At 40.5% G+C, this 23,806-nt stretch overlaps 1 protein-coding gene across 1 annotated transcript in view; it reads left to right on the top strand.

Annotated features, from left to right (window-relative positions):
• The window catches only part of Gprin3 (GPRIN family member 3), a 75,810-nt gene that overhangs the window by 41,325 nt on the left and 10,679 nt on the right, over nt 1–23,806 (top strand). The gene's annotated exons all lie outside the window — the stretch shown is intronic.

The following is a 23,806-nucleotide window of genomic DNA, read 5'->3' as shown; positions in this document are numbered from 1 at the left end:
ATGTTTTATTTTTGAGGCTATTATAAGTGGTATCAATTCCTTCTTTCCTTTTCAGTATCTTTGTCGTTGGTAGATACAGGAAAGCTACTGATTTTTGTATGCTAATTTTGTATACTGTGTACTAATTTTCTATACTGCCATTTTACTAAAACTATCAGTTCTAAATGTTTTCTGTTGGAGTTTTTAGGATCTTTTATATGAAATTTAAGTTTAAAAGAATACAAATATTACTTATGTCAATATTTGATTGGGAGAGACAATTGGTTAGATAGAAATACCTATATTTGCCAGGCGGTGGTGGTGCACGCCTTTAATCCCAGCACTCGGGAGGCAGAGGCAGGCGGATCTCTGTGAGTTCGAGGCCAGGCTCGAAAACAATACAGAGAAACCCTGTCTCGAAAAACCAAAAAAAAAAAAAAAAAAAGAAAGAAAGAAAAGAAATACCTATATTTGGTCATAATAAATATTTAAATTAACCTGTATCAAAAGGTTTATAGTTCATCGATATACGTGAATGGTAGATGAATTTTGTGAAACCTTAATACTTCATTAAATTGTGAGTCCTATTAAACCACTTAGAACAATTAGAAATGTTATCAAGAAAATACAAAACATTTAGAGGAAATGAAGGTTTGAGTTGCACATTCAAGCAATTGGGAATGTAAAGAGGAAATTTTCATCTTACAAATCCTAACTTCAGAGATGCTGAGGTTACCTTGATAAATACCTTTGTGTGACTGACCATGAGTCTTCAAAAGAAGGTTTCTTATGGGACTATCAGATATGTGCACTGGGAAACAAACAGTTCTTAAATTGGGTTCACGAACCTGTATAAAAAATACACTTATGGAAATTGGGAAAAATAGCAACAATAGAATTAATTCAAAATCAAACATGTAATGTATCTGAGGTGTTTCTGGAAGTGTTCACCATGGTGCAGATTTAGTTCTGTGCACGCAACATGTGCAAGGTGCTGTCCTATCCACACAACACCAGTGAATGCTGCCTGAAATACCTCACCTAGGATTCAAGAAACTGTGTTATAACTGAAGTGACATTACTGTACATATGACATTTGCTGCTTCTCCAGAATTATGATATCTTTATTTCAGAACACAAAGACTTTTAATATTTTCTTACGGTGATTCTTTAGCTTGCTTCAAAGTATATCTTTGGATCCTGTCATGGAATGTTTATCAATGCTGCAGAGATGGCTCAGCAGATAAAGGCACTTTCTGCTCTTGTAGAGGACTTGAATTTGTTTCCTAGAACCCACATGGTGGCTCATAACCATCTGTTATTCCAGTGCCAAGGGATCTAATGCCCTCTTTTAACCTCATGCATACATACATTTAGGAAAACACACAAATAAAATAAAAACAAATCTTTAAAGATTATTTTAAATTTCTACTTGAGTTGCTGAATTAAATTTTGTAAAAAATTTGGTTGATGAATTTGAGTTGCTATTAAACCAAAATTTACAGCAATTTCTGAACTTGCCCTCAACATACTTTTGCCATTTTACACACATATTTATGTGAACCAGCATTCTAGCATTGACAATTATACAAAGTACATATCATTCTAAAAAGCAATACTCAGTGTCCTGAAGTGATAAATATTCAGCCAAAGTTTAATTATTTATATAAAATAAACAAGGATTTCCATAACATTAGTATGCAAATTTACTTTAATCCTGAATAAATGATATATTTATATGCATATCAAAGAATTGACTTAAAATAAATTTGTTTTAAATCTACCAGTAATTGTTTAAATTGTGTACTTGTATTGAAGAGCTATTGGATCAAGCAAAGCATTCTGGGAACAAAAATAGACAACAGTAAGAAAACCTTAAGAATTTCTTGGTGATGTGACCCCATCGGTAGTAACATTGACAGTTGCCATGCTGGGTCACTGGTACCACCCCTGCATGACTTCTTTCTGTCCATCCCTTTATTCATTTATTAGAATCCTACATGATGCAAACATTCATCATGATATTGGTTGAATCTCTAGATTTTGGTTTTTGTCTCAATACTCCTTTGCATATTGATGTCTGTCTGAACACATTAAGGCTGTGTGTCAAGAACCATAGACCTGGCAAGCTTAAACAATAGTGATTTGTTCCTCATTGATTCTGGAAGCAGAAAAGGCACAGGCAGACTGGGAGTCTCTGAGCCAGCATCAGGAGGTTCTTGTCTTCTTGCTGTACCCTAGCAAGGGAGAACTGTTGAGAGAATCAGTCCTCTTCACAAGCTCAATAATCACATTCATAAAAGCTGTACCCTTAGGTTCTAATCATCCATCCATTACCCTGGAGGTTAGGTTTCAAAACCTGAGTGTCTGGAATACAACCCTAATTTTAGTTTTATTTGGTGAGTCCACTTGTTTGTGTGGCTGCTGCTGCTACTGTAGATTGATTTACTGTGTTTGCTTTTTGTTTGTTTTCTGTTTTTTTTTTGCTTTTTTTGTTTCTTTTTTTCTGCTTGGTTTGGGCTTGGAATTTGGTTGCTGTTGGGGTTTTTGAAACAAGGTCACTCCTCTCACAGCCCCCTAAGTTCTGGGATCACAGGAATGGGTCAGCACTGTCAGCTAAGTTCTTATAATTCTCTCTGGAAAAAATGTTGCTACAGTCTGGATATAGAGTGTCTCTCCCCAACGGTTCCTGTATTGAAAAATAGGTCCCCATAGAGCAGTGCTATTAACTGATAACTGAATCATGAGACTTTTAACTTCCTGGGTGTATTAATCCACCAACAAGCTCACAGGTAAGTGGAGGACATAGGTCACTCTACTTTAAAGGCTATCATTTGTCCCTGAATCCTTCCTCTTCCTCTCTGGCCCTGTCTGTGTCCTATCTACTTTGAGGTGAGATGATTTACCACATGTTCTCAGCATGACACTCTGTCTCTGTATATACCACATATCTGGCCAGAAACAGTGGGGCCGCGTGCCCAGGGACTGAAGTCCAGGAAACCAAGACAAGTCTTTCCTCCTCCAAATTGATTACCTCAAGTAATTTGTCTCCTTGAGGGAAACTGTCCCGCATATTCCCTCTCCATGTCTTCTCTTTCCACTGGTTGCCCACACTGTTGATTTTGCCATTGGCCTACCACACTCCATCCCCACCCCCACCCCACCCACCCACCCCAAAATATCCTTTGATCCTGCTATCCCTATCCTGGAGTGTCATTGAGCTGGTAAAGAAAGCAGATGGAGGTCAAACACACTGCTCATTGTCTATCTGACTCTGGGAAAATTGGTTAAATATTTTGATCTTGTTTCATCAATTATAAAGTCTGAGTTAAACGAGTACTACCTCTTAGGATTATTTGGGAGTTTAAATGAGAACTATGCAATCTTCAAAATATAGGAACACCTGTAGCATGGCAAATGCTCAACATTATGTTTCCATCTCTTAATTCATCGTCAACCCACAGGAGATGGAGAGTACTCTCTGACTTTGTATAGACTGACACATTGCATCTACAGTATTGGTAAGACTCCTCCTACATCATAGCCTGCCCCATCCCTGAGCAGTGTACATTTGACCTTTCTTTCAGTGGTCCTTCAAATATGCATATGAATCCTTCCAGCCTGAACCAAGTCCCTGCTTCTGCATTTACAGATTATTTTGAATGGACTTGTTTCAGAACATCTTTCTCATATAAACTCTCAAGAGATCCTTAACACTTCTCAACTTCAAATTTTGCTACAGTGAAGCAAATCAGTCCTAAGAACAAGAAGGTTCAGTGTTGGGGCAGAAAGATGGCTCAACAGGTAAAGTTGCTTGCTGTACAAGCCTGATGTCTGTGTTCAGTCCTGAAAGCCAGTAAAGATGGGAAAAGAGAATCAGCTTCAAAGAAATTGTTCTCTGCCCTCCACACGTGCATGCCATGTGCATGTCTATTCATACACACACACACACACACACACACACATGCATACACACATGTTAATTAATAGTAAATTACCTTTAAGGGATTGTCAGTGTTTACAATTATTATCCTTTCTTTCTAGCTATCTCATTTAATAGTAACTCAGTATCAACATTTTTAGCAACCACCATTACTAAGTCTCTCCAAGGATTTTATTAATTTGAAAACACACTTTTTGTATTCCTGTTCCATTTTTTCTGGGAAAGAATTAGAGCCAACTTATGAGATGATTGGAGCAAGAACTAGCTAGTAAGTTGAGAAAGAGCTTCTGGCTCCTACTGAGTAGACACCCCAAGACTGCCAGCTGATGGGACTCCATGTCAGGGGCCTCATCAGTAGGTTTAATGCTGGGGACAGAAATATAGTCACCAGTTATTTGGAGAACTTCTACTCTGAACTTTGTGAACTTCATCATCCCTATGCCAATATTTGATTTACTTTTCAAGCTCAGTTCCTATAGGTAGAATTACCAGTTCAAAGTTTACCCAAATGATGTGCGTGCCTATAATGTGCTTCATCAGTCAGTTCATGTTCCCATAAGCAGGACAAAAATGTCCAGTTTCACACTGCCCCTGTAACTACTGTGCCTATGGTGTTTTGCTCTAATTTACTTTGATGTAGTACCAGGTAATGTGTCATTCTTAACTGTATGTATACGACTTCACCAAGAAATTTCCTTAGAGAAAATGTGGTACATTTACACAATGGAGTACTATTCAGCAGAAAAAAAAAACAATGGAATCCTGAAATTTGCAGGCAAATGGATGGCACTAGAAGAAACCCTCCTGAGTGAGGTAACCTAGTCACAAAAAGAGAAACATGGCATGTACTCTCTCATATATGGATTTTAGACATGGTTCAGGGAAGTGCCAGCCTAAAATCCCATGGCCAGAGAGTCTGGGAAACAGAAACTTCATTCAGTGGCTGATGGAAGAAGAGGCAGACTCCAACATCTAAGCACTGAGCTGAACTCAAGAAATCCAGTGACAGAGAGGGTGGCCGGATGACCAAAGGGATTAAAACTGGGCTGGTTTAACCCCCAGAAACAGCTGACCTGACAAGGGTTAGCTCTTGATTCCCAGACTGATGCCTGGGAATCCAGCATGGGACTGATCAAGACCCCCTGAATGTGGGTGTCAGTGAGGAGGCCTAGGGAATCTATTGAGCCTTGGGTAGTAGATCAGTATTTATCCGGGTATACAAATGGACTTTGGGCACCCATCAACAATGAGAGATGCACTCTCACCTTGAACTCTTGGGGGAGGGTCTAGGCCCTGCCCTGGATAAAATGACAGACTATGGACACCCTCCCTAGGGAAATGAGGGAATATTGGGGGGGGGTTGTGGGAGGGTACGGGAGGAGGGGAGGGAAACAGAGAGGGACCTGGAAATGACATGTGAAGCAACCTTGTTTCTAATTTAAATTTAAATTTAAAAATATATAAAAAATAAAAAGATTTTGTATCTTCTACACAACCTTTTGTGATAGTTGAATGAGAATGGCCCCCATAGGCTCATCATTTAGAATGCTTAGTTGCCATAGGGTGGCACTATTTGAGAAGGATTAGGAGGTGTGGCCTTGCTGGAGGAAAATGTTTAAGCGGGGTGGGCTTTATGGTTTCAAAAGCACATGTCAGCAACCCCCCCTCCCTCCAGTCTCTTCCTTCCTTTGTCTCTGCCTAAGGAATAGAATGTAGCTCTTAGCTACTGCTCTAGCTCCTGCCTACATGCTGCCATGCTCCATGATCATTCATGGACTAATCCTCGAAACTGTAAGCAAGTCCCAATTAAATGTTTTCTCATATAATAGTTGCCTTGGTCATGGTGTCTCTTCACAGCAATAGAACAGTAACTAAGACACCACTGTATAATTAATTGTAGCTAGGGGAGGGAAAGGAAGAGGGACCTGGAACTGACTTGTGAAGCAACCTTGTTTCTTATCTAAATTTAAACTGAAAAATAAATTAAAAAAAATAATTAATTGTAGCTACAAAGCATATTATATTGTTCCAAAAAAATCATCGTAATTTTTACTTCCAATTATACCATTATAGGTTATTTTTAAATAAATTATACTGGCTATATCAACAAAAATGTAGATGCAAAAGGAAGAAATGGCAGAGTGAGGGAAGGAGGGAGGGAGGGAGGGAGGGAGGGAGGGAGGGAGGGAGGGAGGGAGGGAGGGAGGGAGGGAGGAGGCCACCCAACCATAGTATAACCCTAACTTATTATCTTCAGCCTTAGACAAAATCGTAGTAACCGACAACGTGTGTGTGTGTGTGTGTGTGTGTGTGTGTGTGTGTGTGTACACAGCTGCTTCATGAATTCATCACAAGCCTGTGAATACGCAAATGCAGCTGCTCCCTAGATCCGAAAGATATCAGGAGAGACTACTTAATCTTTTTCATTTTTCTATAAATCAATATTACATTTTCTCCTAAGTATTTGAAACAAACAAATGAAAAAACATTGTGAGCACTTGTTTGCCAATCCCCCAATAAGCTATACTCATCTAGACCCCTGCCTGATAGATATAAGATTTATCACCTAGGTGAACTATCCCTTTATATTAAAACAGTCTGCTTATAAGCTCAGGGATAGCCTGGCACAAGTAACTTAGGCAAGACTTGCTCTTCTAACCTTAACACATCACTGTGAACAGCATTTGTTTGTTTGTTTTGTTTTGTATTTTTAGCTGTGGCCTTTGAGAATTGCTTGTATGCCTGGAGCATGTAGATAACCACGATAGATAAGGAAATTGTGCATCATTCAGGGTGAGGTATAAGCCAAAAAATGTAATGAACCGACTTCTTTGGGCTTTTTATTTCTCTTTTTTTCTCCTGCAACACCCCAATTTGACTCAATGCTTCACAGGACTTGGGAGCATAGCCACTTTTATGTTTTTTATCCTGAATCTGTGGCATAGAGGCGCTGAGTTTATCAAATGGATGTATGGGTACTAACAGTCTTACCTTTGAGTTTTACATAGAGATTTTCATTTTAATCAAATCCTGTTCTGTTTACAATGGCTCCTCTTTTCTCTAGATTTACACAGGCAATTGTTTTTTTTCTGAATTTTCAGAATGATGGTGACAAGAGTTCTAAATTGAATTAGATATAGTGTTCTTCTGCTGATTTGAACATCTACAGAGTGTAGATTATTGTTGCAGCATTAAGTCACTTAATCACATACTATTGTGCTCACTTACAGCCTATGATTGAGGTTGTCTCTTTAAGTGGGTTAAATCTCCATGAGGGACAGAAGCAAAGCATGTTTGCATTCCTGATGCCTAGCAGTGTTTTACCTGAAGAAAAGCAAGGTGGCTTGGGCTAGTGTGTTGGGTCACCCCCTTCTCCTCCTCCTTTCTCTTCCCTCTCCCCACCCCCTCCATCTCCTCCTTCTTAAATTTACTTAACTCTCACCTCAATTCACAAACCAAACCCTAAGGATCCCGACTCTAGTAAAGAAGCTTACTCATTCTCAAGAACAGAGCACCCCAAATTCTTTCTCATGAACAGAGCACCCTAGATTCTTTCAGTTACACAGAGCAAAAGGGCTGCCCAGCAGTAGAAGGAGCTGGAAAGCCTAGGCCATTTCTTGGTAATTTATCTCTTCTGGGGTTTCTGGGACTTGAGAGTCCTGTGGGCTCTGTTTGCTGCAAGGCTCACTTTTCACAGCATCTCTTTCCATCACCACCAGTGTAGCCCTCAGACACATTGTCATCAGAGGTCCCAGCATGAGAACCAGAAGAGGGACTCCACATTGATGCTTGATGGGAGCTGAAGGCAGAAACCATTCCAATGAGGTGCTCACCTCAGCCGCTGGAGGATGCCTTTGCCAATAGGAAAGTGAGCTGAGGTGAAGGCTTCATTTTAATGAGGACATGGATAGTGGGGGAATCAGTGATGGGGGGGGGGTGGCAGCAGGACCAGCAAGGTCAGTAAGGGAGAAGCAGCAAGGACAACAGTGTCATACAGAAGACTGAGTGGTGCTTGCTGCTGCTAAATATATCCTGCAGAAAATCAGGATGGGGAGTAGCTTTGATCATATCTAATATGGGATTTTAAAATGCAAATTCGGAAAGTGCAAATACGGAATGCTAGGTTGACTTCCATGAGCTTGTTATTTAACGGCTGCTTAGCCCTGAGATTCCTCCACCCCTTGCATGATCTTTGCAATTAAAATAAGATGACAATTGGAGCACTTCAAAGCTGGGTTGCAAAGGAAGAAAAAAAACACCACTGTATTGAGTATCTATCAGACAAACCAAGAAAATGCTAGGAGTCAACTTGATTACACAAGGTGAAAGTAGAAAACATAAATTTGCAAATGCTTATTCTCAAGAGTTCAAATGAAAAATAAAAAACCTTCAGGAATTTTTAAATTCTGGTTTTTATGTTCAGGCACAAGTTAATCTGGAGGTAGATTTCTCAAGGTTACTGAAATTGGAGTTTTTTATTTTGCTGATCAAAGGCACAAATGTCTCTATGTTGCACTGATCTAAAAAGAAGAGGGAGGGCTTATTGGTGTGCTGACTTCAAGTGAACAGAATGCTTCTTGCACAGGACCATCTTTAGATGGGAGCACGTAGTAAATGTATTTAAATATTGAGCCATATGCCATACATTTCATAGTTTCTTCATAGGTGACCAAATGATTAAAGGTTTTGACCAAATGGTTAAATAATCATTTTGAAGTGGTAATAATAACCCACTACTGCCTCTAAGTGCCAGGAGAAGTGGTACTTGTCTTATTTCACTTAATCTCTATCACACTCTTTGAGGCAGGTAAATTGTATTTACTGCCATTTTCCTGTTGCCTCTGAGAAGATGATCTGTGTGCGGTGGTGGGAAGATTTCCGGAAGTGGCACGTGCTGGTAGTGCTGTCTGGACCCTTCCCTGAAACAAGTCATGATCTTTCCCCCATGCAAAGCCCCCACCCCTTATCCCATCAGGTTAAAGCATCCTTATCATAAGAGAGAAGGACTAGACACAATCTCAAGAAGAGACCTTGCCACATCTTCCCAGTGCTCTGCTCTTAGTCAATCCTCTTTATTCTGCCATCTCCCATGATTTTCCAGCCTAGCATACAAGCCCTCAAGTTTAGTCACTTCTTCAAGTCTTCATTTAATTATATTTTTAGATTTTTTACTTATTATTGTCTATGAATGTTTATGTATATGTGGACCCAGGTACATGTGTACGAAGGGTAGGACAAATTTGTGGAGTCAATTCTCCCCTTCCATGTTTGCAGGGAGTCCATGGATTGAACTCAAATAGACATACTTTCATGGGAGTCACATTCACCTACTGAGGCAGCTTGCCAGCTCTTTTTATTCACTGTCTATCAAGGTTCCTCCACCGTAGGAAGCTTACTTTAGATCCATGTGCATGTGTATCTCAGTACTCTGGCTTCTGTCACTCTGATTTATAGGTAGCATAAAACATATTTAAGCCAGGTGGTGGTGGCACATGCCTTAAATCCCAGCATTTGTGAGGCAGCGGTAGGCAGATCTCTGGTTTACAGAGCTAGTTCTAGGGCAGCCAAGGCTACAGCTATGTAAAGAACCCCTTCCTTAAAAAAAAAGTGTGTGTGTGTGTGCGTGCATGTGTGTGTGTGTGTGTGTGTGTAATCTGTATGCATGAAAAACACAGTTCTATTCTCAGAATGAACAGAAGATATTTTATGCTGACCCAGGTGAGAGTGACCACGGCCTTGTATGGATTCACACTAACCCAAATGACAGGTTCCAATGTGAAAGAAGTTGCTCATGAATTTTTAATAGTCATAAACCCAAAGAAAATCATAAATCAAGGCATTTACCAAATACATTGGCAGAGACAGTAGGTGAATGGATTACAGCAGAGTGACAGAAATCTGCTGTGGGTTTCAAATGTTGTCCATTGAGGATCTTAGCTTCCAGGTTAGCAGAAGCTAGCCCAAGATTATTTTGGCCTGAGATCCCCCAGCACTGCAGCTCCCTGCAACCTTGTATTGTCATCAGCTGTCTAGAATCTTTAACATGGGTGCAGCTTTAATCCTAGGAACTTCATCCACTGTCCTGGGCTGGCCACATTTGTGTCTGTGAACAGCAACTGTTTTAGGTCTTACAGTGACAAGAGGAAGGCTGGTTCTCAGGATCTGTAAAGATAAGACTGACTAGTCAGGAGAACAGTGCTAAGCAGAGAGAACTTGCTGGCAGACCTTTGTTTTCTTGTGAAACTGGTGTGTGGGTGTCCTGAAAAGTTACCAGTGACTTCTCCTTCCTGCGCCCCACATGAGATGACTCTTTTCTTTGGTATCTTTATGATTAGACACTCAGGATATGTCTAAACTAAAAGGGCACAGCTGTGTTGTGCAAGAGGGGGCAATGGGAAAAACAGATATTGGAAAAGAAAAGGGTTAAATGCAAGGAAATAGGGGTTCTGACAAAAACTCTAAACAGAAGTCTGTGATAAAATGCACTGAAGTAAATTAGAGGTCATCCAGGAACCAGCTCCCAATAAACCAATCTGAAGAGAGGAAGCTGTCCCCAGAAAGAACCCTCACAACCACCTTTTGAACAGGCATCCCAATGACTGGGCACAAAGGACTCATGCCAGGACCTGGTGCCAGGTGGAAGAGTCATTACATAGATGGGATCACCTTTGTGACCCAAAACTGGGTGCCAGATTGTCACCAGAAAACATAGAAGGATTAGAGATGTTTTCTTCTCAGGGAAATGAGTGACCATGGTCTGGGACAGTGAATTCAGGTTATCCCAGTGATGTGCTCTAAAGTTATATGAGCTTCTTATAGAAGAAATCATAAATAAAGGCATTTACCATAAACATTGGTGAGGGCATTGGACAGGCAGGATACAGCAAAGCTGAAAAATGTCTTTATGGGTTTTCTATACTGTCTGATGTAAAGTTTTACCTGATCATCATAGAGATGTTGGATCAGTGTAGGAGTAGCAATGCCGGGGATGGCAAATAGCCCAAGATAAATTAATCATGGAACTGCAACATTATAACTCTCTAACAAGTTGTAGTCAGCCTTGTAGAGTCCTCACCACAGATATAGGGCTTTTTTTGTTTTTTGATGTTTTTTATGTTGTTTTTCAGGTTACTTCATTTCATGTTTGGAATATAGGAAGTATAAAATACTTGCTGCACTTTGTAGACTGATCCTAACCTGTTGGTCATTTAGGATTCATGTTCAAGTTATTTTTGATAAAGGGGAAGATGCTTGAGGTCTTCACATTATGTCACTTCCTGGCTTCAAGTACCACTTACTATGGAACTCAGTGACCCATAACGTCAATGGCTCATTCTTCCAAAATGCATTTAGCAGAACTTATAGGGTGCAGCTTACTCCTCATGAACATCCTATCGAAGCAGCAGTTTTGCTGAAAAGGTATCCACTACTATCCATCAGCTGTCAGAGAGCTAGAGACCGAGGTGCTTCCCCAGGTCCTCAGAACATTGGGGTGGCATCATTAAACAGGCATAACATAGGCTAAGTCCTAGTCTAGGGAAGCTGCCACTCCACTGTGCTTAAAGAGAATAGCTGCCTGAGCCTTGCTGGCTTTGTCTTAAATGCAGTGACATCCTGTTGGTCCTCAGCACAAGCTTCCTGTGTTCCTCCTGCCTTATGCTTTTGCCTCCACCCAACACCACAGCTTTGGAAAACCTCATGAATAGCTGAGGTACTTTGATGCCTGCCTTATAGAGTGTGGGTGATATCTGTTATGAAAATAGGGCCTTGGTGTACTCAGGGAACCCATTGTCTTCAGAAAGAACACTGGGGTTGAAGGGAGTCAGCAAGATTAGCACCAGGCTTTAGAAACTTCCATTCAAGCTGTTGGTCAGGGGGTGTCCATGAGAGTCCCAAAACAGTATAGGCTGTTCCTGTGCCCTTAGCTACCTGCCACAGGTGGATCAAGTCCCTATCACTGAAGACACCTTGTGCTTGGAACACGAGACTTGGAGGATTTGAGCTGGATCTGACCTGAGGGAGTAAGGAGAGATGTAACGTGGAAGGAGTTATAGGGGAAATGGTGCAGGGCAGGGGCCGGGTTGGAGGGAAAAGGAAAATGACTAACTTATATTTCAATTAAAATAAAATAACATTTTTGTAAATCAAAGGAGGAATCTGGATTTTTATGAGCTGCCTTTGTGTGACTTCTCCTGGGGACACAGGAATAGACATCTGTGCATAGGGCAAAGGCAACAGGCCAAATAAAAGATTCCATGCACTCCAAGGTGACAATCCAGTAAGGCTTCTGGGACAAATGACAAGGGCATCGCCAAAAAGTCTCCCCAGGTGTCATGATGTCTCTGCGTCCCTGCAGCTCTCTGCCCAACTTGCCAGCGGCTCCACTGGACAGTTTCCTCTCCCTAGCCTTGGCTGCTGTCTATCTGATCTCTGACAGGGCCTTGTAGCTTTCAGGGCTTCCTGAACCTTGTAAGTTCTGAGAGTTATGAATCTCATCAGTTACCTGGGTCTTAGGAACTTCCCTCCCATCCCTCCCTGAGGCGATGCTTCAATTAACTCTTATTAAGAGGAAATAGTTACACAGAAGATCTTTGTAATTCAAGAGAGAAAAATGATGGGAAGGAGAGAGGAAGGTAAGGAGCAGCTCTGCCCGAGGAATTAATTCTGTCCAAGGGCTGTCTTTTGTGGGCACACTGATGTTTCCTGTTTCTTTTGGCTTTGCTGAGACAGGGCCTTGTCCAGTAAGCTAACCTGGAACTCACAATCCTCTCCTCACTCTCCCAAGTGCTGGGATCAGGGTGATGAGAACAGTACCCATTTGTACTTTAATGTCTCTTTGTCTGATGTGGTGGAGATGGCAGGGAAAGGAAGAGAAAATGGGGAGCATTCCAGCACTTGGATGCTGTGATCACCCAGTTACCAGTTCTGCTTGAGAGCAGTATTGATTGCTTATCTACTAATAAGAGATTTGGTGCTAGTGTGTTAGCTGATAATCTTGTCTTTTCCTCTTCAGTCTTAAAACTGATGGATAATTTGACCTCTATTAACAAAAATGATGAGAAGAATCACATTTCCATGCTAAACCAACACAAGTGGGAAATGGAAATAACACGACTTCTGGAAATGCTGTACCGTCATTTCTGTGGATGTCTGTTAGCTTTCAGATGCTGAACTTCAAGCCATTCCTCTTTTACAATTCTACTTGGCACACTCATTTTTTTGAATCCAACCACATAACACAGGAGACAGGCTGTTCTGTTAACTTTATGAGATCTACCAGCTTTTCGTAGCAGGGGTCTGAGCCTTAAAAATCTAAATGTGGATTATAGACACACACAGTTTAATAACTAATACACCATAATTTCCTTACTTCTCCTAAACAACACTCTTTTATGTTTCCATTAATAATTCAATTCATGAATTAAAATATCCCATTAGTCTGGAGTTTGGCAGGCCTTTAGTACTGTCCGTTTCAGAGGGAAACGGCATCAGCTGACCTTTCTTTACGTATAAGACCCTACCCTATGTCCTGTGGAGGGAACAAAGAATAAACCATCCTCTCCCTTCTGGTTTCCTGGGGCTTGCAATATGTGTGGAGAAATGAGGAATTTAAACAAGGACCAGCTATACCAACTAGTATGTGAAAATTGCAATTCAAAGGGCAAAGATGACTAACCTCTGAATGATTTTAAAAAGCAAGACCATGCCTCAAAGGCTTTAGATGCCTTGGGAAAGGAAATAGAATTCAAGGGGGACTTTCAGGACACTGGACGTTTTCTAAGGATGGATGACGGGGATAAAGAAAAGGCATAGCGAACAGAAATGCAGGAAAGCAAGGGAAAGAAAGAGCTGTGGTGTTGCACATGGCGGCACGTCAGTGAGAAACAATAGGAACTCCTACACATGGTGTCACTGTGTGTGCAGACAACAAGGACTGAAGATGGATAAGTATTCAACATACTAATATGCATACGTTTGATTTGTACTTTGATTTCATATGACAGTGTCCCAGGGTAAATAACACTGAGAAGTTTTGACTGAGCATTTGATAGTGAATCTTCCAATGTGAGCTTGCCTATGTCTACATAATCATGCAAGCCATCCACAAGACTTAGAGGAGAAACAAAATCAAAAACAAAATAACAATAAAAACCTCCTTTTATTATTTAAAAAGTATGATAAAACTTTTTTATTTAAAAAAATCCTGGCCCAACCAGATTTGACTTTAATCTCAGGAGTTTGCAGCCTCATTTAAGAATGTCTGTTGATATACTATTCCCCTCTGGAAAGAGACAGGGCCCTTGAATGGTGAAGCTTGAGATACCTATCCAAATCATATGGTCAATTGTGTCAGTGAATTAATGGGGAACCCAGAAAAATTAAGTGATTAGCTTGAAATAACTGCCTGCTTATAAGAAAAATAAACTTACCTGCAGTTACTACTAAATTATAATCTATTGTTTTATCCACATGCCTTGATGTCTAGTTAATCTTCCTAAAATACCAATATAGAAACATGCATATAATTTTTATAGGTACATATCCTAGGTGATATCAGCTGTTTTCAATCAGCATTTTTCCCAAGTAGCTCATCTGTCTCCTCTCTCTGTCTCTATCTCAGCAATCTTTCTTCATTTAATATTTAAGTCTCATCCTAAATGTGTTTAAAATCTGGGTACTCATAAGCAAACCTGTGTGTGCAAACATATGAAGCACCTGGTTATCTTTTGCACAAGAATGAATATATATACTCTTTTCTGTGCCTTGATTTTCTCATTCAACCATATTTGATGAAATCCTTGCCCAGGGAAAAGCGGAAGCCTCCTTATGCCTTTATTTTCATGGTTATGCTGTTTATTTCTTACAGTAGAATATGTCCTAATACTGCCTACTACTTCATTTAGTCTGTGTTTCCAGGTTTTGCTCCTACAAATAACACTTGAAGGAGCATTCTATTTATCATTTATCTTTCTGTTGAGTCTGCTTCATCGGGTCAGGGGTGTGCTTTAACAACTAAACTACTTCTCTAGAAAAAGTGGAGTGAGATTCCCCTGTGCCTGCAACAACTAAGATTCTTTCGTCCACTCAGTCTCCCTGAGGCCCACTGCTGCACGTCTGCCTTTGCAAGTGCAAGTGTTGTAGCATCAAATCTCACTGTGCATTTATCTGATGACAAATGAACTTGCTCTTCATTTCTGAAGCTCATTGGTGTTGGAAGATACCAAACCCCGAGAAGCCCAGCAGATCTCAGCTAGCGACTGGACCGGAAGCCGAACTCCAGGAAAAGAGAGCGAGACTTCCTGTGCGCTGTCTTTTATGCCTTCCCCCGTAACGCCCCTAGCCATGCCCAAAAGTGGGCTTGGCTAGTGACGTAGTTCCGCCTACGTATGTATACGTCTTTACGTCCAGCCGTATACGTCTTTAGTCCTGCCTAAAGTGGGTGTGGTTAGCGGTGTGGTAAACCGCCCTTTTATTACCTCATCTGTATGCGCCTCTAGTAAGTCACATGTTTAATGGCAGCATCAGACTTCCTCCTACAATTCCCCTTTTAGTCTAAAAAGGACAACTAACTTGTGTCCATGAACAAAATGTATCAAACATCTATTCTATCTAAACCTAAACTTATCTTAAAGAAACACCCAAATATGAACACCTCCTTCCAATCCCAACTCTAAAATAATGGAAAACTAACACTAACAGGTGTAAACTTATAATATCAATAGTAGGGAGAGGGGCGTGGAATTCTCAAAACTACTTCCTGCTGAGATGGGACGATGATAATCTCATGGGGACCTGTGAAAAGAAAATGTTAGTATAACAAAATCTGAGTAGATCAGACAGTCTCAGTATGGCAGGAGCTGCTTGATTGAAGTTCCTGACTGAGGTTCTAGTGTTGATTGAAGCTCTTATCTTGAAGCTCTGGTCAGATTGTAGAAGATGTGCTATTTCTGTTCCTTGGTCTGGAGTTGTGTCGAGTGATGTAGTTTCAAGCCAGTTTCAGGATAGTGCTTGTCAGGTGGAGTCAATGATGTGGGGCAATTCAGATGCCTCCAGTCGAATCAGGTGAAGTCAAGGAAGTGGATCCTCATTCTCTTTCGGAAGCAGTTGAAGATTGCTGTCAGGAAATCCCTTGTTCTCTGGAAAACTCGAACATTACTGTTAACAAAGAAATATTTTAACTTTCATATGTAAGCATACAAAAGAGGTGACAATAGGGAAGATGGAAAACCTGGAGGAAATTAGACTGTTCAGAAAAAGAAATCCATAGATAACAGTCCCTCATTTTATTTCTTCTGTCTTATATCAATGGCTCTTTGATATAATACAGAAATTCTGAATTGTATTTAAATAATATGCTTGGGTTTAGAGTAGGAGAGCCAATCCAACTCCAAAGCCAGTTTCAGTTAAATGAATGGGAACTGAGGTATGTGAAGAAATAAAGATAAAGGTGTACTATGAAAAAGCAATATAGAGAGATTTAGACTTTGATACCACACAGTGTGTGTTTGATGGTCCTCAGGGTAGCTATTCATTCTTCTACAGGAATCCATGTGTCCAGTATTCTTTGCTGAGTTTACCTGTGAGGACAAAAACAAAGCACTTCTCTTTCCTTTTAGGAGGTCACTTTACCCATTGTGGACTATGAATTTGTAGATGGGCTGTTATCTTCCTCCTCCTGAGATGTTTTCTGTTCTGATCGAATTTTAATTAATTTTGATGGAACCCAAATCTTTTCTTCTCCTGTGGAAACAAAAGCATAACCCCTTCCCCAACGTAACACATATCCTGGTTTCCAGACTGATGTCATAACATCCTTAAAATACACCGGTTGGTTCAGTTCAGAAGTCTTCTCTGTAGTCCAGTGTCTTTCTGCAGCAGTTTGTCCTTTTTCATCAGCATTAAGAAAATTCAACGTTAGTAAAGCATTGTGTAACCTGTGTCTAGGTGTCTTTGTTTTCCCTGGCTGTTTATGAAGCATCTCTTTTAAGGTTCGGTTAGACCTTTCAATTATTGCTTGTCCTGTGGGATTGTAAGGTATACCAGTTACATGTTTTATATTATAATATTTGAAGAATTGTTCCAATTTACTGGAGACATATGCTGGACCATTGTCAGTTTTTATTGTTTTAGGTATACCCATAACAGCCATTACCTCTAAGAGGTGTGTAATAACAGAGTCAGCTTTTTCAGAGCTGAGGGCAGTAGCCCATTGGAAGCCTGAGAACGTGTCTATAGTATGGTGTACATATTTCAAACTGCCAAATTCTGGGAAGTGAAATACATCCATTTGCAAAAGTTCATTTCTGTGAACACCTTTAGGATTACAACCTGCTGGTAATGGAGTTTGATTGTACAATGAGCAACTGGGACAATTTCTTACTATTTCTCTGGCTTGTTGCCAGGTGATAGAAAAATCCTTCTTTAAACCTTTGCTGTTAACATGGTGTTTCTTATGAAATTCTGAAGCTTCCAACACATTACCTACTAATAAACGATCAATTTCATCATTGCCTTGTGCCAGAGGACCTGGCAGACCTGTATGGGATCTGATGTGTGTTATATATATAGGATGAGTCCTGTTTCTGATGATTTCCTGCAATTGTAAAAACAATGAGGTTAATTCTGTATTATCAGGAACAAATTCTGCAGTCTCAATGTGCAGGACAACTCTTTCTGCATACTGAGAATCCGTGACTATATTGAGAGGCTCTGTAAAGTCTTTAAGTACCATGAGAATGGCATATAACTCTGCCTTTTGTACGGAGTTGTAAGGGCTTTGAACTACTTTACTTATATTTCCTGATTTATACCCTGCCTTACCTGATTTGTTTGCATCCGTGTAGAAGGTAAGAACTCCAGAAATAGGTGTTTGCCTCACGATACGTGGAAGAATCCAAATTGTTTTCTTTATGAATTTGATTCTCTCTGTTTTGGGATAGTTATTACTAATACTTCCCAAAAAGTCACTGCAAGCTATTTGCCAATACTCATTATCCTTCCATAAGGAGGAAATTTCCTCATTCAGTTAACGGTACAATAATTTCAGCTGGGTCTTTCCCAGTCAGTTGACGAAGCCTTAATTTACCTTTTAATATCAAATCAGATATCTTTTCTATATATGTTTTCAATTTTTTATTTTGTTTATGTGGCAGAAATACCCATTCTAGAATGATGTCGTCCCTCTGCATTAATATTCCTGAGGGGTATTCTCTAGATGGTAAAATAACCAGAATACAGTCCAGATTTGGATCCACACGGTCCACATGTGCTTCTAATATTCTCTTTTCTACCCATTCTAATTCTTTTTCAGCCTCAGCTGATAGTACTCGTGGGCTGTTTAGGTCTTTATCTCCTTTTAAAGCCATTTTCAGGTGTTTTAAATCATGCCCTTCTATACCAATAATCGTCTGTAATTGAGAGATTTCTCCTAATAGTTTTTGAAGATCATTAAGAGTCCGGTAACGATCTCTTCTGATCTGTACTTTCTGTGGTCTAATTTTCTGAGCATCTATTTTATAACCTAAATAGTTAATAGAATCTCCTCTTTGTATTTTTTCTGGAGCAATTTGTAATCCCCAGCGAGGCAAAATTTCCTTTACTGCCTCAAACATCTTTTCCAAAGTATCCTTATTTGAATCAGACAATAATATGTCATCCATATAATGATATATTAACGAATGTGGAAATTTTTTACGAATTATTTCTAGAGGTTTATTCACAAAATATTGACACAAAGTTGGACTGTTTAACATACCTTGAGGTAGTACCTTCCACTGGAATCTCTGTACCGGACGGGAATTATTATAGGTAGGTACTGTGAAGGCAAACTTTTCTCTGTCGTTTTCTTGTAACGGTATGGTGAAGAAACAATCTTTTAAGTCTATAACTATAATTGGCCAATCCTTAGGAATTAGAGAAGGTAACGGCATCCCAGGTTGTAGAGACCCCATAGGCTGAATTACCTTGTTGATGGCTCTAAGATCAGTAACCATTCTCCACTTACCAGACTTCTTCTTGACAACAAAAACAGGCGAATTCCACGCACTAGTTGATTCCTCAATGTGTCCAGCATCTAGCTGTTCCTGAACTAACTTCTCCAAAGCCTCTAACTTCTCAGATGTCATAGGCCATTGACCCACCCAGACGGGTTCATCTGTCAGCCATTTTAATGGTAGAGCTTTTGGTTGCTCTGTAGGTTTGGCACTAGCATCTTGCTTCTGCACAGCCTGTACGTTTGGCATCTGTTTTCTGTACTGTCTTACTATATTCTTACTACCACTAAGAGCTTGTCTATAATTCCTAGCTGATACAGGAGGAATTTTAATCTGCGTATTCCATTGCTGGAGTAGATCACGACCCCAGAGGTTTATAGCAATATCTGCAACGTATGGCTTTAACCTTCCTCTCTGTCCTTCTGGCCCAATAAAGTCAATCCATCTAACGCTCTGTTTAACTTCAGATAGGGTTCCGATCCCTAAGAATTGAACATTAACCTCTTTTAAAGCCCAGTTTTGTGGCCAGGACTGCTGATTAAGGATAGTGACGTCACTTCCGGTGTCCAGTAATCCGTAAATCACCCTATTATTTACCTTAACCGGAAGTTTGGGTCTATGATATTGTATAGAAGTTTGCCAAAATATATGTTTTGTATCTCCTCCTGATGTAATTGTTTCATCCTCTGGAGCTAATGTATTATCCAATGCCGTATTATTTACAATGGGCAGTGGATCTTCTAATTGTCCTGGGAGAGGCTGTCCTCCACTGTCACTGGGAATGACCGGATAATCTTCCTTTTCTAATTGTCCTGGGAGAGGCTGTCCTCCATTGTCACTGGGAATGACCGGATAATCTTCCTTTCGGGGCTCCATGGAGCCCCGGAAGCCCGTTTCCCTGCTGCAAAGATCTACCTTGTCTGTCTATTGTGGAAAAGCATTCATCAGTCCAATGGCGCCCCTTCCCACACCTCCTGCATAGACCAGGAGGCTTAGGCCTTCTGTTTGATGCATTCCTGGTAAAAGCATTATTTCTAGGAATGCGTTGTCTACAGTTCCTACTAAGATGTCCTATTCTACCACAGTTAAAGCATGTTGGATCTTTACGCCTATTTAAATTCTTTGAGATTGCCTTCCCTACCCATGCCTCTATATCATCACAGGTAGGGTATTTGGCATCCTGGTGCCTCCTCAAGCCTGTAGAAATAGCTTCACCTACCCAAGCTCCTGTATCCTGACTTTTACATTCCAGGTTCGCTGTATGCAGAACCCATTCCTCCAATGGCGCTGATCTTATTTTTAATGGCCAAATTACCTGCCTGCATTGAGGATTCGCGTTCTCATACGCCAAAGATTCTATAAGAAGACGCCTGGATTCTGGGTTCGCTACCTGTACCTCTACTGCTCTGGATAATCTCTCTAAAAATTCAGTGAACCTTTCCCTTGGGCCCTGTAATACCTTGGTGTAGGGTTGCATTATCTCTCCTGTTTCACAAACCTTATCCAAGGCATTTAACGCAGCTGTACGGCACAAAGACAACATGTGCTCGTCATATGCAGATTGAACCTGCGTGTCAGCGTAAGGACCCTCCCCAAGAATCTTGTCTTGGGGTACTTCATGACCGTTCTGCAATTCCTGAATCTCAATTGCTTTTGCTTCTTGCCTCCACAAAGCTCTCCATTGAATTTGGCAAGAATTTTCGAGCACTGCAGAGGCTAATTGGGCCCAGTCTTTTGGGGTTACTTTATTTACAGTAGCCCATGAGGTTAGGAGCTCTCTGACAAAGGGAGAATGAAGACCATACATGACAATGGCCTCCTTAATATTTTTTAGATCCTTCATCTGTATAGGCTCCCAGTGATAAGCAATGGGACCATTTGATTGTTTTTTCGTTGCTGGTTTTTCTGATACAGATACTGGAAAAACCATAGGGGAACGCATAGCAACCTTAGGGAAATCATTCCGGCATTTGAGAAGCTTTGGGAAACTCCTGTCCTGACCTGTTGCCTGTATTTCTGATTCTGAAGTATCAGATTGAGCGTCTTCTAAATCCTGCAGTCTATTCATCATTGTTTCTCTGAGCTCTTGAAGTTCTTGGGACAAATGATTTTCTAAGGATGTCATGGAATCTTTCATCTTTTTACATTCATCATTTACATGTGATTCCAAATTTCTAATATTCTCATCCTTAGCAAGTACCTCAATAGCATGTAAACTGCCTTCAACAAATGATATTCTATCAGTTAATTTATCATTGCTCTCAGACATGGAACAATTCTTTTCTGCTAGCATTTCAATTTTATGTTCCAGTCTTTGTAATTTGCTAGTGAAATCATCAAACATGGAACCGTGTTTGTCGTTAAATGTTTCCACATTATGTTCCAATTTTTCAATTCTATCTATGGAACACATTTTTCCTGAAAATAATTCAATTTTGTGTTCCGTCTCTTTAAACCTGTTCGTCAGACCTACATTATCATTTTTAATATCCTGAATATTTTCTACCAACCCTTTCTTACTCTCCTGCAATGAATTTTGCATTTCCTGAATCCTTTGTATTAAGATTTCAAAACTATCCTGCGATGACTGCATGACCTGTATAAGTTTATTCCTATTTTTGAGCCATTTCATTAACAAAATTATATTGATTATGAAGCTAATAATCACCATCGTGGGTAGGAAGTACCTTTCAGGTAGGTCCTCAACCCTTTCTAAAATCCCATCCATACAAAAAACAAGAAAATTCTTAACATCCTGCATCATAGTGTTAGCTGTTGACATTGTATAAAGCAGTTACGTTTGTTACCAATGGAGTAATTCAGGCCAAAATCAACAGGCTGCCAGCGAAAGAGCACGTGGCCGGAGTCAGCTGGCCGCCAGTAAAACAGCACGTGGCCGTGAGAGAAACCTTGGAATTCCGCCTAACCTTACCGGCAGGTAGAAGGTGCTGGTTCCTGGCGGCAGGAATCGTGCCTTGCCGAGCGAAGTAGTGAGGAACTTAGCGAAAGGAGAGTCCACGTGTGCCTGGTCGGGCCGAGAGAAGCCCTGGGTCCCGATTCCAATCCCGCTCCGACACCAAACTGTTGGAAGATACCAAACCCCGAGAAGCCCAGCAGATCTCAGCTAGCGACTGGACCGGAAGCCGAACTCCAGGAAAAGAGAGCGAGACTTCCTGTGCGCTGTCTTTTATGCCTTCCCCCGTAACGCCCCTAGCCATGCCCAAAAGTGGGCTTGGCTAGTGACGTAGTTCCGCCTACGTATGTATACGTCTTTACGTCCAGCCGTATACGTCTTTAGTCCTGCCTAAAGTGGGTGTGGTTAGCGGTGTGGTAAACCGCCCTTTTATTACCTCATCTGTATGCGCCTCTAGTAAGTCACATGTTTAATGGCAGCATCAGACTTCCTCCTACACATTGGTTATTGGTCTCTTGTTAAGTGTGCTTTCCCATTATGTTACCTACTTTTCCAACAGATTCTTTGATATCCTTTAAATTTTTTTCTCAATATATGTTTTTATTTAAATTAGAAACATGCTTGCTTCACATGTCAATCCCAGCTCCCTCTCCCACCCCTCCTCCCTTGTCCCTCCACCAGTCCCCCCAACCCTCCACCCAATCCCCACATCATTCCCCAGGAAGAGGGAGGCCCTCCTTGGGGGAATCTCCAGAGTCTGTTATTTCATCCAGGGCAGGACCTAGGCCCTTCCCCATGTGTCCAGGCTGAGAGAGCATCCCTCCATGTGCAATGGGCTCTCAAAGTTCATTCATATGCATGGTAAACACTGATCTTCTGCCCAAGGCCTCAGAGATTTCTGAGGCCTCCTCACTGACACTACATTCATGGAGTCTGGATCAATCCCCTGTTGGCCTCCTTTAAAATTTTAAGGGCTTTTGCTATAATATAGATATTTTCAAAGGACTTCCATTTTTTGCAAACTTTTCCCCCTCAAATATGTAAGCTAAAATATATTTTATGAAATCTTTTGTTATGCAAGAGTTTTGAATTTCATGTAGCTATCCATTTGTTTTTTGTTTGTTTGTTTATTTTATTTTGTTTTCTTAATTTATGCCTTATCACAAAGCATACTACTGCTGCCACTATTACAGCGATGGTTCCTAGATTTTATTTCTTACATGATCTTTATTTATGTCTTACATTTTAATGCCTTAGTCCATATAAATACATCTAGGATTGTTGTCAACAGGAATATGATTAATAAATCAAGCCTGCTCTGTCTTTCCTTTTAGAGCAGTTGTTCTCAGTCTTGATAATGCTGTGGTTCTTTAATACAGTTACCCAGATTGTGGTGATCCCAACCATAAAATTATTCTCATTGCTACTTCATAACTATAATTTTGCTACTATTATTAACCTTAATGTCATTATCTGTGTTTTCTAATGATCTTAAGTGACTCCTGTGAAAGCTTCATTTGACCCCCTAACCCAAAGGGGTTATGGCCCACAGGTTGAGCATGTTGAGAACAACTGTTCTAGATCATTTACTAGTCCTTTCTATTAGATCCTTTAACAGACTTGAAATGCCCTTTTATCAAAGACTAAAAGACCCTCTTATGTCCAGACCTAATTCTGGATACTCTGTTGCAAAGACTTCATCTCCTCGTGTCTGCTCAGTGCTTCACAGAGTTAGTCCCAGTGGCACTGATGGATTTTACTTTTCTGGCAAATCAGATTACAATGATGACTTCTGAAGTAGTTATAGAAGGTAGCTCAGTTAAAAACTCACCCAATGGGCAGCACCAGAATGTGAGCAGAAACCAGTCAGTTGAAATAATATTAGTACAGTTAGGTTGTTTTTTTGTTGTTGTTGTTCAGTCTTTCTACCTCAAGTAGAGTTTTGAATCAACAGATTTGAGAAGTTTTTTTTGGTGT

The sequence above is a fragment of the Mesocricetus auratus genome, unplaced genomic scaffold (genome assembly GCF_017639785.1).
Source record: "Mesocricetus auratus isolate SY011 unplaced genomic scaffold, BCM_Maur_2.0 Super-Scaffold_100676, whole genome shotgun sequence".
Lineage (NCBI taxonomy): Eukaryota > Metazoa > Chordata > Mammalia > Rodentia > Cricetidae > Mesocricetus > Mesocricetus auratus.
The sequence above is the reverse complement of the archived record's forward strand: the minus strand, read 5'-3'. Positions and strand labels throughout refer to the sequence as shown.